At 37.1% G+C, this 18,698-nt stretch overlaps 1 protein-coding gene across 1 annotated transcript in view; it reads left to right on the forward strand.

Moving 5' to 3' along the window:
• RASSF1 (Ras association domain family member 1) overlaps positions 1–18,698 on the forward strand; it is a 40,131-nt gene that overhangs the window by 11,854 nt on the left and 9,579 nt on the right. The window lies entirely within an intron of this gene.

Raw genomic sequence — 18,698 nt, forward strand, 5'->3', positions numbered from 1 at the left:
TACTGTGTTTCCAATTAATATCAGCTCTTTTAACTGTCATGACTAATTAATTTGCAACCTATTAAAACTCTCATAACATTTTCATAGGACATGAAATATTGTAATACTTCTTTCATCTTGTACTTGTGAGTTGGATTTTTTTAAAATTTGGTTGCAATTCTTTTATTTATTTGTGTTATATTTAATTTAGTCAGTCCTGCACTTTTACATGTTGAGACCTTGTTAGATACTGTCATATAATATTTTAACTTCTTTTCATCTACACATTTGATAAAATGCCATCTTGCCTTTATCCTAATCCTTAATATAAATGTTTAAAATGGCAATTCATTAAGAATAGATTTTTGCATTTGAGAGCCTCCTTCTAAGATGCCATTAAATAGTGATTTAATGACTACTCTTTGGATTTGACCATTCACCAACTTCTGAATGTCTTGTGCCATTGTCTAATTCACCTCATTCCACCTTGTCCTTCAGGCTAACATGAAATATTTAGTCAAATGTAAAGAGCATTACCTTGTCTATTGTAATTACCTTGTTTAAATAAGTGTGATACTGGCCTGGCCATCCTCAGCTATGATAGCTCCTTGTGATTGATTATGGCTCCCTTTTCTAGATGTTTACCTTGAATGAAATCAAGCTCCATGGTCAGTGGTTTGCAAATTACATCCTCTTCTTAGTTTTGAAAACCTGGACAGCATTTGCCTCTTTTAAATCCTGCAGTATACTTCCTATTCTCTATAGTACTTTTTTCCCCCAAGACAACTGGAGTTAAATGACTTGCCCAGGGTCACATAGCTAGGAAGTGTTAAGTGTCTGAATCTGAGTCAGATTTGAACTCAAGTCCTTCTGACTTCAGGCTGGTGCTCTATCCACTGCACCACCTAGCTGCCCCATGTTCTCTATAGTCTTAACATGATCGGTAACCTGGTAGCTTAGTAATCACAATGAAAGATTTTTTAAATCAATTCTTCCTGATATCTTTTTGTTGTTGAAGCATTGGGGTTAAGTGATTTGCTAGGAAGTGTTAAGTATCTGAAATCGGATTTGAACTCAGTTCTTCCTAACTTCAGGGCTGGTGCTGTACTTATTACACCATCTAGCTGTCCCCTGATAGCTTTTTTTCCCATCAAAATTTCCTCCTCTTTCCCTCCCTTTCCACCTCCCTAGAGAAGTATCCCATGTAACAAATAATCTTTTTAAAGCAAAAAAAAAAAAAAAAAAAAAGGGGGGGGGGAGGAATCAACAAATCAGCTACTGTCAAAGTCTGAAAATTTATGTGATATACCATCCCTATGGGCTTCTAGACTGTGGAAAAGAGTGAATGAAAACATCCTCTCATATCTCTTCTTTGGAGTCATCCTTGCTGTTTGTAATTTTCCCTTTTAATTGCAAGGGTGCTAGACAACGAGTCAATGAACCAGAGGGTGGTCACACAGGAAAAAGCAAAAATAGAACACAGCCATTTCACAGTGAAGTGGTCAACACTATCAGAAGCTACCAGAATGGATGAGGAGGATAAAGACTGAGAAAAGACCATCCAATGAAGCAGTTGAAATTACTGATGACTTTGGAAAAAACTGTTCATTGGAGTGGAGGGGATGAGAATCACTTTGTATTCCTCATATTTATAATTTCCTTCAGTAATATCTCAGTACATTCATGTACCACAATTTGTTTAGCTATTCCCCAATCAATAGACATCTACTTTTCTTTCACCAAAAGCACTGTTATAAATCTTTTTGTATATATTGGAGATTTTCTTCTTTTTGATGGCCTCCTGTAAAACACTTAGTACAGTTTCTGGCACATAGTAGATGCTTAATAAGTGCTTGTTTTCTTTTCTCCTTCCCCCTTGCTGTATAAGCAATCTCTGAATCAGAGGATATGAACATGTTAGACACTTCAATTGGTGATTACAAGTTTCTTTCCAAAATGGTCATATTGATCCACAGCTCTACTAACAGTACACTAGTGTGCCTTGTCTTCCCACAACCCTCAACCACATATTTCCCCTCTTTTGCCACTTTTGCCAGTTTGCAACCAGTGAGATAAAACTTCAGAGATGTTTTGATTTGTAGTTCTCTAATTATTACTGGTTCTCTTATTATTAATGGTTTAGAGAATTCTTCCATACAGTTGTTAAAAGTTTGCAGTTTTTTGAGAATTGTTTGTTCACATCCTTTGACACATTTATTGGAGAATAGCTTTTGATCATACTTTCATCTGTAAATATATATACGTTTATTGTTGTTTTTGTTGTTTCCCAACAGCCAGCTTCCCTATTTATCCAAATGCACTGAAAATTTTTGAAATAGGGAATGACATGAGACCTGCACCTTAGGGAAATTACCTTGGCAACTAGGAATGATTAGGATAAGGAATGCTTAGGGTGAGGAGAGACCAAAAGCAGGAAGACATAAGGGGCTGTTGCAGTACTCCACAGAGAAGTGATGTGGGCCTGATTTCGAGTATTAGCATGTGTCTGGAGAAAAGGGGATAGTTGTGAGATATTGTGGGATTAGAATCATCAGATGATTGGATATAAGGATGGAAGGAAAGAGATGAGTCTAAGACTATCTCCAGTGTTACAAACCTGAATCGCTGGAAGTATAGTGGTTCTTCAATAGAAATAGAAAGTTTTAGAATAAGGAGGAGCAGAAAATGAGATTTGATGTTGTGCCATGTTTAATGTGAGTTGATTATAAATCATCTAGATGGAGATCCAAGAGAAAGTTGGTGACACAACCTTCAAGAGAGATTACAGCTGGACATTTAGATTTGGGGTTTATTTGTTTAGAACTGGATCTTGACCACATCAAGACAGATGAGGTCAATAGAGAAAAAAAAACACATGCTTATTGCAAGGGTGCTAGACAACAAGCCAATGAACCAGAGAGTAGTCACACAGGAAAAAGCAAAAATAGAACACAAGCCATTTCACAGTGAAGTGGTCAACAGTATCAGAAGTTATCAGAAAGGATGAGAAGGATAAAGACTGAGAAAAGACCATCTGATGAAGCAGTTGAAATTACAGATGACTGGAGAAAACTGTTCATTGGAGTGGAGGAAATGAGAATTACTTTGTAAAAGGAATTAAGGAGGTAAAGTCAAGAAATATAAATGACTGGAGCTATAAATAGCAGAGAGTCATGGGAATTCAGGCTTAGGGCAAAAACATTGGTTGGAAAGTAATCTGTGCTTTAATCTGTGGGCCCTGAAGTGGATGGTAAGCACTGAATTTCTTTCTGTGTCAGTTATGACTGACTCAGTGGCACTTGGCCAACAGAAGGCTTAAAGGTGCCAAGGACCAGAAGTAGCTAGGTGGCGCAGTACCTAGCACCAGCCTAAAGTCAGGATGACCTGAGTTCAAATCTGATCTCAGACACTTAACAGACACTTAACATTTCCTGGCTGTGTGACCCTGGTCAAGTCACTTAACCCCAATTGCCTCAACCAAAAATAAATAAATAAATGAAAGGTGCCAAGGACCTCTTTAGGGAGAAGATGTACCCTGTTACCATGTCAGCATCCCTGGCCTGAGCTCTCTTCTGAGGGTTGTATCATCAGGTCTCTCTCCAAACCAACTTTCCCCAGTGGCATTAGAGTAATTGTACCTGTTTGGGGCAGACCATCCTAATCTTGCATAGTCTGGACCTCTCCAACACAGGGGACCAAAGGGTTCAAGATATTCTATGTGTATTCTTTTCTGCCTTCCAAACCCACCGCCAACTGAATTTGCTCGAGATACTAGAATTCCCAGTTACAGGAATTTGATAGAAGTAGTTGACTTTGTTTTACTGATGCTTTACATATAGGTCAGTGGTGACAAAAAACTGGAAATTGTGGGGTTGCCCATCAGTTGGGGAATGGCTAAACAAGTTGTAGTATATGATCATGATGGTATACTACAACGCTATAAGAAATGTTGAACTCATTGTTTTAGAAATACATGGAAAGACTTGAATGAAATAATGAAAAGTAAAATGAGCAGGACAAAAAAAAGTTAAACACAGTAATAGCAATATTGGTTAAGAAGAACTTTGAGCAACTCAGTCATTCTGAGTATTATGAATACTCAACTCAATATATATATGTGTGTGTGTATGTACATATATTATACCTATTTATGTGTACACACACATACAGATACATAGTCATATACAATATACATCATACATATAGGCGTACATATTATGGATAATGTAGCTATCTTTAAGAGCAGGGTGGGAAGGGAGGGGAAATATTATAAGTGCAAAGCAGAGGATAAAAGAAAATTTTAGATGACAATGAAAATAGTTTCAAAAATAATGTATAGTATTTATATAGTTTTTAAAAATAAACTGTGAATAGTAAATTCATGATTTTTTAGTGAATCTTATTTTTATGTTGTGCTATATACATAGAAATGTTCTCTTTTTTGTCTTTAAATATTTAGGTTCAAAATGAATTATGTACATATGTACCACTGTTACTTCCCAATAGCAAACCCCTTCCCAAGCTTCACTTTTAAGAGCCACAAAGTTAAATAATACTTATTATCACAAGTGCATCTGACTACATGGGTAATGATTCACACCCATAAGCTACCATTTCTCTATTGACGATGGATTTAATAGACTATTAAGGACCATGCCTAAGTGAAGGGGCAGGTCAATTCTCCAAGAGCCTTCACAGCTGTGAATCATAACATTTGAAGGAATTGCAGATGTTCCTTGTGGATTGGGAATGAAATAAATTGGAGGCAAGAGGGAAGAGAAGGGAGGACAGACAACGCAACTGCCTCTCAGTCTCCTTGTATTATCATTATCCCCTCACATGAAGAGATCCATTCTCCAGGTCTGAGTTAGACCTCCAGCAGCCACTGGCAGGTGGCTCCCGTATCACAACAGTAGACTATAAAGTTCTTTGTGGGAGAAGGAGGAAATAAACATTTATTAAGTACCTACAGTCTGTCAGGTGCTGTACTAAGCACTTTACCCATATTATCTCATTTGATCCTCCTAACAACTCTGGGAATTGGGTGTTATTATCCCCATTTTACATTTGAGGAAACTAAGGTGGATAGAGATTAAACAACTTGCTGGCAAGTTTTTGAAGTTCATTTTTAACTTAACTGGACCCAAGGTCCAGTGATTTATCACCTAGTTGTCTCCCCTGGCCCTCCCCTTGCTCCATTCCCCTCTTTGTTTCACTTTGTATCCCTAATTCCTAATTCAGTACCTATATATCAGTTCATACAAATCTTCTTTTCTTTTCTTTCTGCACAATAGCATTCCATTATATTCATATACCACAGATTTTTCAATCATTCCCCATTTGATGGACACAATTTGTTTTCAGTTCTTTGCTACCACAAAAAATGCCGCTTGAAATACTTGGAGATATATAGATATAGATATAGATACATGTATATATTTATATTTAACTTCTATATTCATCTTCAACTTTCTTGGGCATATTCTTAGTAATGGGATTGCTAAGTCAAAGGTTATGGACAATTTAGTCCATTCTTCTTGCATAATTAAAAAAAGATCTTTAAAAAACTTTACAGATAATTTTTTTTGGTTTTTAGCCATTTTTACTTCCAAATATTTCCATCCTCCTTCCCCTTCCTAAAGAACCATCAAATAGAGGGATAAAGGCAACCTAGCAAAACTAACCAACATATCAATCAAGTCTTAGAATATAAACAATATTCTGTATACACACTTAAAATCTCCCACCTCAGCAAAGAAGGGAAGAAGGTATGTTTTTTTCATCTCTTCTTTAAACCCGACCTTTGTCAGTATAATTGAATATCTTGCAGAAGTGGAGTGTGTTTGCTTTGGTTTGGTTTGGTTTGGTTTATTACAATTTACATTGTGGTGGTTGTGTTTATTGTTCTCCTGGTTTTGTCCTCTTCACTTCGAATCAGTTCTTATAAATCATCCCATACTTCTACATTCTTCATATTCATTATGTTATATAGCACAATAATATTCTATTACATTCATGTGGAAGAATTTGTTTAAAAATTGGTGAGCATCTGCTTTGCTTGCATTTCTTTGTTACTATAAAAAAATTGCTGCTGTGAGTATTTTGATGTATATTAGGACTTTTGTTTTATCTTTGGGACATATGCTTAGCAATAGGATATCTGGTCAAAGGATGTAGATCTTTTAGTCACTTTATTAGCATAATTCTATATTAACTTTCTAGATGTATTTGATTAAGTTCGTGCTTTTCTTTCTTTCTTTTTTTTGTGTGTGGTATGACTTTTATCATTCAGATTGCATGTTCATTTTTAGTTTACTGTGGGATACAGTGTAAGTTACTAGTCTAAACCTAATTTCAGTCAGACTGCTTTCTAGGTTTCCCAGCATTTCTTGCTCAAGTATGGAGTTTTTCTTCCAAATAATCTATGTTCTTGAGCACTGTGTTAAATTGTTTCTAATTATTTATTAAATTAATTTTACTCCTTTACTTTTCTATTTTTATCCGGTACCAAATAATTTCAATGATTACTATTTCGTAATACAATAGAAGCACTATTGTTCCTCCATTTCTGCATTTTATTACTTCCTTAAGATTCTAGATCTTTTATTCATCTAGATAAATATTGTTCTCTTTTTAACATTATATGTTATTCTGTATATTTTTAGTTCTATAAAGTATCACCTTGGATATCTGATCTATACATTCTTAACTCTGTAAATTAATTCATTTAGTGTCATTTTTATTATGTTGGCATGGTCTAGCCATTAGCACTAAATAATTCTCCCATTATTTATTTAAGTTGTTCTTTATTGGGGAGGGTTTTGTAATTGTTTTCTATACAGCTCTTAATTGTACCTTGTTAGATTGACTCCTAGATAGATTGTGTATTTTGTAGTTGTTTTAAACAAGACTTCCCTTTGTATTATGTCCTTCTGGATTTTGTTATTGCTATATACAAATGCTAATAATTTCCACTTTATTTTGCATCCTGTGATTGTCTCAGTTTATTTGTTTGAGAGAGAGAGTCTAAGCCAGGAAGAATCTGATTGTTCCCAATTATGGACTCATAAAGTATATGGGTCTGTATTTTTTAGTCATGTCTTTTAAATGATTCTTCAGTGAGAATAAAAATCACTCCTATGGCCTTTTCTATTCCTGTCCCCAGCCCAGATCATCTCTCGCTTTCCTCCCACTAACCCACACATATAGTAAGCTTTTCCAAAGAAAAACCCCAGTCCAGGGGCTGATACTTGGTCTCTCTTTCTTTACTCCACTCTCTTCCCATCTAGTGGATCTGATGAATATCCAACACTCACCAACTGTATCTTCCAGAAAACTATCAGATGGAAGACTATTTCTACCATGACTTATCATGGGCTCCTTTCTTTTATGTTTCTGAGGATGAGAACGGGAATCCGCTCATGGGACTTTGTCCTAACAAAGATGGAGAAAGATGATAGCTAGCAGAAATACATCGTGTCCCTAGCTGCAAAATGTTTCCACTGCTTGCTTTATCTAACACAGGAGTTTATGAATTAGGCCTTGAAGGCCTTGCATGATTAAAAGCTTCAATGTATAATATATCTGAGCATCAGACTTTACACGTGTATTCTGCTGCTCTCCAGAGCAGTGAAGCAGAGCCTACACACTATGAAAACAATGACAATATATATCCTACAAAGTGGAATCTGACCTAAATGGCAGAAAAGCTGAAAAAGCATCTCGAGATGAGAAAGGCAAACCAATGGTCTTAACTTCATGGAGAACAAGATGGATCCCAAAGTCATCCACATGGGGGAGTGCTGTCATCAGAAGAAGGAATAAGGACTTCTTGCCAAGAGCAGCAATAGTAACAGCAAGGACCTTAGAGAGCGATGAAACAAGGATAGTCAGAAGCCTCCAGTTCAGCGTCCTTAAATCCCAAGTTTGAGATTATGTTGTCCTTAAGCCACCCAGATGGCTGGCTGTGTCTTACTCTTATCCACAAATCAATCCCTCCATTTGAACCATTTGGAGCCCTGAAGGCTGCATTAAAAAACAATAATAACAATAAAAACTTGCTGATTCTCTGGGGGTTAGGTAAAACCACCATATCATTATGGTGTTTGTCTCCTCTTTGCCTATGTTTATGCCTATATTTCCCCTCTCATCTTATTCCACTAGTAGTATTTCTAGAACTAAAATGGGGGATTGGAAGCATTTTTGCTTTTATTGCATTATTCAGACTTGATATCCAAAATGGTCAGCGGGGCAGCTAGATACAGTGGACAGAGCACCGGTCCTGGAGTCAGAAGGACCTGAATTTAAATGCCATCTCAGATACTTAACACTTATTAGCTGGATGATCCTGAGCAGGTTGCTTAACCTCAATTGCCTCATCAAAAATAAATAAGTAATTTTTTTTAAAAATGGTCAGAGAACTTCACATCTCTATTCACAGAACACTAGTATTCACTCCAGCAGGACCCATCCCATCTTTTGTCATTTTTGCTAATTTACAAGCTGTGAAATGAAATCTGAGTTGCTTTGATATGGATCCCTCTTAATATTTATGATTTAGAATGTGTTTTCATTAGTTTATTTATAATTTGTAAATCTTTTGAAAATTCTAGTTTTTTCATTGGAGAAGGTCCTTAACCTGGTTCCATGAACTTTTTCTCTTTTTTTAAATCTTGTTCAATATTTTCCCCCAATTACATGCAAAAACAATTTTAACATTTTTTTTTCTTCAGATTTTGAGTTTCAAATTCTTTCTATCCTTCTCCCCCATTGAGAAGGCAAGCAATTTGACATAGATTATATATGTGTAATCATACAAAACACATTTCCTTGTAAGACATTCTGTGAAAGAAAACAGACAAAAAACCCCAAGAAAAATAAAGAAAAAATATTTTTGATCTGTATTCAGGCTCTACCAGTTCTTTCTCTGGAGATGGAGAGCACCTTTCATCATTAAGTCCTATAGAATTGGCTTGGATTATTGTATTGCTGAAAATAGTAGATCACTACACAGTATTTATGTCACTGTGTACAATGCTTTTACTCATTTCACTTTGCAGTAAGTCTTTCCATGTTTTTCCGATTTGACTATTAGCTCTATGTTAGCATAGGACTCTGCCTCCCAAGTGGAAAAGGCACTGTCTCAAGCTTCAAGCTTTTGTATAACTGTTTTCAAAGGTGATTCTGGAGAGGTCTATAAATTTTTGGCTCTTCCAAGTTGATATGACCTAGGAAGAAGCATATTTGCTACTCTAATGATAATGATATCTAATGATAATGCACTGGTTTATGAGAGACCACAAGTACTCTTCTTTTGCCTCTTTTTCTGCATTTTTTTAATTAAAGCTTTTTATTTATTATTATTATTATTTGCTGAGGCAATTGAGGTTAAATGACTTGCCCAGGGTCACACAGCTAGGAAGTGTTAAGTGTCTGAGATTAGATTTGAACTGAGGTCCTCCTGACTTGAGGGCTGGTGCTCTATCCACTACACCACCTAGCTGCCCCCACAAGTACTCTTTTTAATTTGAACTGTGACCAGTGTCTCTACCTCTTTGCATCCCACAAGCTCTGCTGTGCTAATGCTCTTCTTTGGATTGGGATTAAGCTAACCCAGAACCACAACCCAGATCCAAATATAAGCAATACCGCAGTAGCCTACCCCTAGTGCCAGCAAAGGGACCTTTGTAAATCTCCTTCTGACCTTTTGCCTGATCTCTTTACTGTCAGTAGTCCTAGAGGTCTGCCACTGATTCTGTCACCCTAAAACCTGTTCCTGGTTTCCTGGGGCCTGATCCGCATTCCTTTCTCACCAAGATACAACACACCTTTCCTGCCAACCTTCTAGATTGTCTAGGGCTGGAGAGTTGTTTCACTTTGGTTTTTTGTAGGTTCTGTCACTCTAGAATTTTAGAGTCATTATTTAAAGATTTTTGGAAGGGTTTGGGAGAGAGCTCAGGTATGGTCCTTCCTCTGCTCTGCCATCTTGACTCTGCCTCTACTCCATGAACTTTTTTTTCCCATCCAAATCAAGGGGCAAAGATTTTATTATGCTACAAAGGACAGGCTAAATCCATAAGGAATTTTAGTAAGGAAAGGGATTTTAACAATTAGCAAGGCGCCTAAGATGTCATTAAGTAGGAAAACGCCATTAGGGGAATATGCCATTAAGGTGAGGCAAGTGTGGAATTACTTCATTGAATAATAGTAAATTCCAAGAGAAATTATTCAGGGAATTACAGTAGAGTGGGTCTTTTTTGAGGCAACTATAACCTCAGGGTTGACATCATAACTTGACTTTCTAATCAGATACAGTGATTGTAAGGTTTTGTTGATTTTATCAATGCAAAATATTCCACAAAGAACAAAAAAAAATCACTCAAGGCCCAGAGATAATGCTATCTTGCTTGCTTCAGGCAGTAGTTTTCAAGACTTGCCCAAATTGAGGATCTGGGGGTCTTTTTCTCTATCCTCATTTCCCTCCTCAAACAAATGGGACCCAAAATCTTTTGGGATGTTAAATGGAGGTCTCTTTCTTCTGAAATTACTTCCTGCTAAAATTGGGAATAGAATTTTATTGTCTTAAGGGTCTCATTTGAAGTGATAAGTTTGAGGACCCAGAAGCTGGTTTATGCAGAGTCCAGTGGATGCTGAATCTCAAATCCATGTTGAACATTATTGAAGGTGGAACCTAGATTTTTAACCTAGAAAGGGAAGGGAGGCTAGGCCACAATATCAGATCAACCAAGGGTACACATGTCAAAGTGTTTAGACATTGGGTGGAGTGAATGACGGGCTAACTTCCGTGAACTTTTTTTAAAAAATTATCTTGATAATTCTATGATTGGTTTCCATCATAATCTTGTATGTTTTCTTTTATGCCTTTAAAAACATTATTCTGAGAAGGAATTCATAGGTTTCACCAAAGGGGTCCATAAAACAAAAAATGTTTATGATGAAGTTTGTATCCCCTCAATTCCCGGTGATGATGAAGTTAGTGGCAATAAAAGAGTTGTTAAAAAAAAAAAACCCTTTTAATTGGCCGCAGGTTTAAAGTGAAAGAATTCACTTATTCCCAAATTATTAATTGCAAAATGAAAGTTTATTGTTGGATAGAAACAAGCTTGCTAAGAGACTGACTTCTATAGTGTCAGAGCCCTATTAGGGAAATGGAATCTTAAGCTGAGAATGCTCATCGGGCAGGGTCCTAGCAAATTGCTTGGCCCTCTGCAAGAAGTGAGTTTAAGGGAACCTGTTATATGAGCATCTTGGTGGGAGTTGGGACAGCCTGAGCTGATCAGACCAGGATTTCTCAGTTGAATAAGAATTTAGGATTTCAAAAAGATCAATGGGAGTTGATTTGCTTCTGAATAATGTTGCTTCTCTCATCAAGATGGGCCCTAACTCTAGACTCCTTGGAGCCTGGGAGATCCTGATCTCAGATAAAAAAAGTGACACAATTTAATTTTAAAGGGAACACAATTTAGTGATAATCTTAAAGAGAACACAGCTTCAGTAAAGGGAACAGTTTCCCTCCCCCTTCATTCAGAATCTCAGCTATCTCTGTTAATTATTTTTGTCAATCACCTATAATATTCAGGTTAGCTTTCTGGAGGTTCCTGGATCAGCCTGAATCTTTGGTCTTAGTGATGAAAGCAGGAGAGCCACCACAAGGCTGATCAAAGATAGAATGTCTCATTTCCAATCCTTCTTAGTCCTTATATAAATTAGTACAATTACATCATTACAGCATACTGAATATGTGTGAACTAGAGAACCATTACATCACCATACTAAGTATTAAGTATTTATGTGAACTAAAAAAACCATCATTTCATCAATTCCACTGAATTAACACCTTGTTTCAAGGATACTTCTCCAGAGTTCCAGACCTCTACAGTTGCCTATTCATCTTGGGCATTATATATATTTATTATTTTTTTTATTAAACATATGCATGGGTAATTTTTCAACATTGACCCTTGCAAAACCTTGTGTTCCAGATTTTCACCTCCTTCTTCCCATGCTCTCCCCTGGATGGCAAATAATCCAATACATGTTAAATATATTAAAATATAGGGCACTGTATTTTTAACAGTATTTAATGCATAAATGTTTTTCCACATGATAGTTCTGATTAAATTGATTTTGTTTTTAATTTTTTAGGTTTTAACTTAGGCTTTTTAATTTTTTTCTAAGTAAGCACTTCCAGTTAAGATGGCAACATGAAGATTTCTGTAATTTTAATAGTCATATCTTTTGTAATACTTTTTATCCCTTTTTTGATGATCACCTCCCCCGTTCCCAACCACAGAGCTTAAAGGTATCTCTATCTTCTCTAATTTTTCATGTATGACCTTTAAAATCACGTTCTATTCATCTGGAGCTTATTATAATATATAAGATACTGGTCTAAACTTCTTTTCTACCAAACTGCTTTCTGCTTTTCCTAGCAGTTATTGTTTAATAAGAATTCTTCTCCACCCTCCTAATAGCTGTTGTTCTTTCGTCCATGTGTTGATATTTTTTTTTTCCTAGATAGTTAGCTATGAAAGGAAGAAGAGTTAGAGAACCATAGCTTGAAGGGACTAAAGATCAAGAGAACAATTTTCAAGGATAGAGAATTCCAGGCCATATTTATAGAGAACTGGAACCAATAGAGATCGAAGAAGAGAGAAAGGAAATTGATGGAAGGTACAAGCTGCTGGAGGAAAGGAGAAGTTACAGGATAGAAGGCACAAGTAGAGTTGGCCATGGCATGGAGGAGAGCCCACCTTCTTTTTGGAGCCTATGACAAAAAGGGAGAGAAAGGGGATGACATTGAGTTTTGAGGCATGGGGGGCACAACAGTATGACTGGCACCAAACTTCAAGAGGAGAGAAGGAAATGACCTCTGGAGTTATAGATGAATCCAAAAAGCATCTAGTCATAATACACTTCAAAGAGAGAGAGTTGCTGAATAACAGAAAAAGAGGGGTTTTGCACTAAGAGATGAACAAGAAGTATGTTGGTCCTGAAGTGTGTTGGTACTTGAGAAGAAGCATTCAGTATCAAAGATAAAGCAAAGGTCACGGTATCATATGGAGGAGACCAGGTTTTATTGAATACAAAAACATGAAAGAAAAGGTTTAAGATGAATGAATTAAAACTTATTTATTAAGTATTTATCTTATTGAAGCAAAGCCCAATATCTAGGAATTTACATACTAATGGGGGAGGACAGAAATGAGATTTCAGCTGCAAGGCAGATAGAAGGTCCCCATAATTCCTAGGATGCAACAGCATAACAGATGATAATGCATTTTCTTAATGATATTTCCAATGATAAAGTGCCAAAGACTTTAATAGTGAGAACTTTATTTTCAAGGTTCTGAGAGTACCTAAAGCATCTGCAGAGAAAGTTGCCAAGTCACATCTCCACAAGGGGTGCTTCCATTGATGGTGACTATGAGACTGGAATCAGAGAATTAGGAGGCTTGTCTCTTCCTAGGACTGTTGAAATTACCTCGCTATCAGTAGGATCTGGACAGTGATTTGGCAAATGTGACTGGCTTCATTTTCATAGGGATTGCTCCCTTTAAGGGATTCAGGAGCCAGTGGTCAGGGTTCTTGGGCTCCAGGCCCTGGGTTATCTCCATCATGGTCTGAGAGAAGGTAGTGGTCAATGTAGTGTTAATAGTTTTATTCACCTGAGCTAGACTGCCTCTTCTCTCTTCCCCCAGAACATCTTGCTGCTTCAACGAGACCAGTTTGCAGTTGGTCAGTTAGGATGACAGAAAATTTATTATCACTAGAATGGGATCTTGTAAACCATATTAAAAGGGTAGGGCTGAGCAAAATAAAGCCTAAGGTATAGTACTAATGAGAATGGGAATGGACATTTCAGAAGGGGTAACAAAGGAACAGGCTTTCATCTTGGTTGATGAATTATTAGGAATCAGGGAAGAAAAATATGGGAGTATATTAGACATTGGCGGGGATGAATACAAGTTGGCTGAGGCTTACACTGCCCCCCGCAACCAACAGTCTTATGATGATATAAAATTAGCTTGAATTTGTTTTCTTTCCAAACACAAGGAAGAAGAGAGGACAGCCAGCAGACCCATCTGGTATAGTGTCTGTTGTTCCTGCCCCACATCCATAATGAACTTGAGGTTGGCACTATAATGTCCGAGAATAACATATGCCTAGATGAAGCTTCAAGCTTGGAGCTGATATTTGACTACATGTATGGAACATCACAATATTAAGGGGAAATGGTGCCCCATAAGGCTCAGGTCTCTCTAGCATACATTTCCCTTTTTCTCATTGGTCACGCTCCCATTGAGAGAGTTGACTTAGGGCTGTGACAGCAGTTAACCAAGGCTTCAAGTCATTTTCTGGTAATTCTGTTATCAGAGTGAGCTCTTGCAAGTGCCCAGGATTTGTAGTAGTGTTTAAGTACTAATGTAATTAAGTACTAATGAATAGATTTGGAACAACTTGTATGAGGCTGCTTTCTTTGAGGCATCTGATAGTACTTGAAATTTGAACTTCCAACACAAATGTACCTAGCTTTCCCAGCCTTCTTCTGCATGCATAAATTTCTACATTTTAAAGTCTAGAACGTTACTAATTGGTTCATTGTTAAAGGATATAAATAGTTCTCAAAAGAATTGTATATTATAATAATGACCTCATGAAAACATGCTCCAAATAACTTGAGTAAGGAAAATGTAACTCTAAACAATTCCATGCAATCTGACAAAAATGGTAAAAAAAAAAAAAAAAAAAAAAAAAAAAAAAAAAGAGAGAGAGAGAGAGAGAGAAAAGAGTTTTCTTGGAGGGGCTATGGGAAGATAGATATACCCTATATCCTAGGAAATTATGAAGTAGTCCAACCATTCTGAATAATAATTTGGAATTAATGAAAAGTGATTGAATTGTTCATACTGTAACTCAGGAATCCTACTATGCTCATATACTCCAAGAACATAAAAGGCCAATATATATATCCAAATATTCATAGCATCATTCTTTATTCAAAGGACCAGAAAGAAATTGCATGTTCATTAATTGTACAATGGCTGAAAAAACTGTGGCATATGTACTATGAAAGATTCAGAGAAATATAGGAAGATTTCTATGGACTGATACATAGTATGACAAAATATACAACTACAACAATGAAAATGAAAAGATCACTAAAAGGAAGCTGAACTCAGTAATTGAAAAAGCAGTGATGATCTTGGAGAATAGATAATAAAACAAAGCCCTTCTTTCCCCCCTCCTGACAAGCAGGAGACTGACTAGGAAAGAATAACATGTATATTTTCACACACTCACAGATTTAACACTGTTTCAGATCTTTTTGTTTTATTGTCTCAAGTCGTCACAAGTGACGATTCAGTCTAAAGGGGGCACTGAAATGACTGATGCAAAGATGAAAGGCATGAATGAAATTTATTTTTAATAACTAAAGACAAAAATAAAAATGTAGTCTTGGAGACTCCCTCCCCCCCTTCCCCAAATAACCCTTGGCTCCTGTATCCTTCCTCAACTTGGAATCCCCAGGCTTCTTTCTGTCTCAGCATAATCCCCAAAGAATTCACTCACTTGTCACACAGACAATGGAATTTATTAACAGGAAATAAAGGAAAATGTAATGATATTAACATCTGAAATAACTTGCTTGCCAGTAAAGGCTGCCACCTCTGGGAGAGTCCACATTTTCTTTCCCTCCAGAAACTTTTCTGCCTTGTCCCTAAAGGAACACATTTTTAATTTCTGAGGACAAAGAAAGCCAAGTTTACCTCATCAGGTTTACAGTTTCTTTTGGGTGGCCAGTGATGATCGCTAACTGGGGGTTGGCCAGCCAGATAGAACCTGCATTCTTGATATCCTCCACCTTCTCAGCTGCCTGAGTGGGCCAGCTGCTTTCTCCCTGTAAGGGAGTCTGAATATTTATAAAGCACTTACTAGGCTCCTGGAATGATTTCACAGACATACCCTAAGAGTTCAAGAGAGTCAGCCACTAAGCCATTCAGTTGAACCGGCAACAGTTCCATCAGCCTTTTCAGAGTTTCAGCATCCAACCTGACAGGCAAAATCTCGTGACAGCTGCCCTTTATGGCAGCTCCCTTCTACCCCGATCAGGAGGGCCTTCTGAGACTCCTTGGCACCAAAAATGCAGGCAGGAGAACAGTTGTAGAATAAAGCAGGAAATTATTTTAGACAGGGATTAAAACAGCCAGGGCTGTACTTGGATGTTTAAAACCAATGGATCATAGCATCTGCAAAGAATCTTAGGGATCATCTAGGTCAGAAGTTAAGAATAACTTTGCTTAAAAAAAAAAACTTTTCTGATAACCATATTTCACTATAATGGGTTTTCTTTATAATTCTGTTTTTTATTTTATTCATTTAAAAATCTGATTCTGAAAAGGGACCCATAAGCTTCACTAGCTTTTCCAAGGGGTTCATAAATATGAGAGGTTCTGAACTCCTGGTGTAGTCCAACCCCAGCCCAGAAAAGTGATTTGCTCAGAGAGACAAAGGTCAAAGTCAGAAGCAGCAGGTCCAAGATTCAAAGCCAGGATCTTCTGACATCTAGATTAAGTGCCCCTTTGAGTGCATCATTCAGCCTCTCTTTTCCTTCATCTTGACTCAGTTTCTTTCTACTAATGAGACCTATGGCATGTCACTTCTCTACTCAAGCTGCTTCTTTGTCAGTAAAATTCAATTAATACTAATAAAACTGGGATTGTAGGGAGGAAGGCATCTTGTAAATCTTTAGGCACTATGTAAACTATTTTTATTATTCTTATGTATATGGAAAAGGAGGAGGAAAGTGGGGCAGATCATAGTCCAGAGAAATGGTCAAGTGGGAAGAATCCTAAATTGGAAGTAGAGACCTGGGTTCTGTATGCCTTTAAGAACATATAAATTGAGGGAGTTGAATAATGTTAGTCTCTAACATATCTTCCCACTGACACGTAAAGAAATTTCAGGCAAGGGGGGAACAATCAATTAAGAAATTGATCTTCATCTCAGACTTTATTGTGTGTTTTAAGGAACTGAATGTAGTAGGAGAGAAAGAGAAGCAAAGAAAAAAGTGCAGTTTCAAGATGCTTATAGAAGTAAAATTCACTAGCCTCAGCTACTAGTTGGTGGTGGAAAGAATGGCAGAAAAAGATGACATCAGAAATTTTGGTGATTGAGAGAATGCCACAGTGTCATTAACAGAAACCACCCCTGAGTCAGGATAATACTTTTAGAGCTGGAAAAGATCTTAAAGATCATTGATTCCATGCCCTTCTATTTACAGATGAGGAAATTAAGGCCCATTAAAAGAAAATGTCTTCTTGGCTTACTACCCAATGGTAATAAATGGGACGAGATTTTATGAGGAAGGTAAGGAGTTCATTTCTGACCATGTTGGATTTGAAATGCCAGCAGGCCATTGAAATGAATTTGAACTATCAAAACGCAACTGAAAATGCAAGCCTGGAATTAAGAAAAGATGGTCTGACAAGGAAGACAATTTAGGTGATATCAACTACCTCCCATTTGGTAATTCATAGGAAGAAGATTCAGAGTCAAAAGCTAAATTCGATTCCTTCCTGACACTACTTTCATGACTTCCAAGTCTCAGTTTATTCATATGTATAATGGGGAAAGGAAGGGTTGGACTAGATGGTTTCTGAGGTTCTTCCTAGTCCTAAATCTTGTATAATCTGGGCATTTCCAGACCATTCCAGATTACATATGAGTGGAAGTCACAAGAGAAAATTCTTCATTCTCTTAACAAACATTAAGTACTGGTGTACAGGGTGTATTGGGTACACAAGAGGAAATATAAAATAAGGCTTTGATCCCTGTCCTTAGGTGTACTTAGGTAACACAGTGTATAGAGCACTGGATTGAGATCAGGAAAATCTGAGTTCAAATATGACCTCAGAAACTTCTTAGCTGTGTGATTCTGAGCAAGTCATTTAACTCTTTTCATTTCCTCATCTGTAAAAATGAGCTGGAAAAGCATAAATGACTCCAGTGTCTTTGGCAAGAAAACCCCAAATAGGGTCACAGAGTCAGAGCATGTAGCTGATTGGAGGCAGCAACATATACCTAGAAGTTTGATCCAAGAGTTAGGAAAATGGGCCTATGAGTTCAATAAAGAACTCCCAACCGCCCAGCTAGTTGGTGCAGTGGATAGAGCACCAGCCCAGAAGTCAGGAAGACCTGAGTTCAAATTTAGCCTCAGACACTTAACACTTTCTAACTATGTGATTCTGGACAAATCACTTAACCCCAATTGGCTCAAACAAAACAAAACAAAAAACTCTCAGAATTAGAAAGCAAGCAAGAAGGCACTTTCTCTGGCTTATAGTCTTTAGAGACTGGCCTGGAGGCACTGAGATTGATTTGGCCAGCCAAGGTGTGTCTGAGGCAGATCTTCCAGACTGAGGTCAGTTTTCTAGTCATAAAGCCCTGGTCTCTCCTACAATAAATTCGTAAAAGATGGTGTTGGGCATTGGCAGAGAGGGATCAATTGAAAATTTAGGACTAAGAGAGTGTGTGAAAGCAGAGATGAAGCTTCCCTCAGTTGTGGTGGAGGGGAAAAAGCCATCACCTTGAGAGGCAAGAAAGGGTTTTTAATACTGCATCTGGCTTTATAAACCTGCATCTCAATTCCCTCGTCTATAAATGGAGATGAAAATACTCTGTATATTTTAAAGTTT

This window comes from Antechinus flavipes, chromosome 1 (genome assembly GCF_016432865.1).
Source record: "Antechinus flavipes isolate AdamAnt ecotype Samford, QLD, Australia chromosome 1, AdamAnt_v2, whole genome shotgun sequence".
NCBI classification, from domain to species: Eukaryota; Metazoa; Chordata; class Mammalia; order Dasyuromorphia; family Dasyuridae; genus Antechinus; species Antechinus flavipes.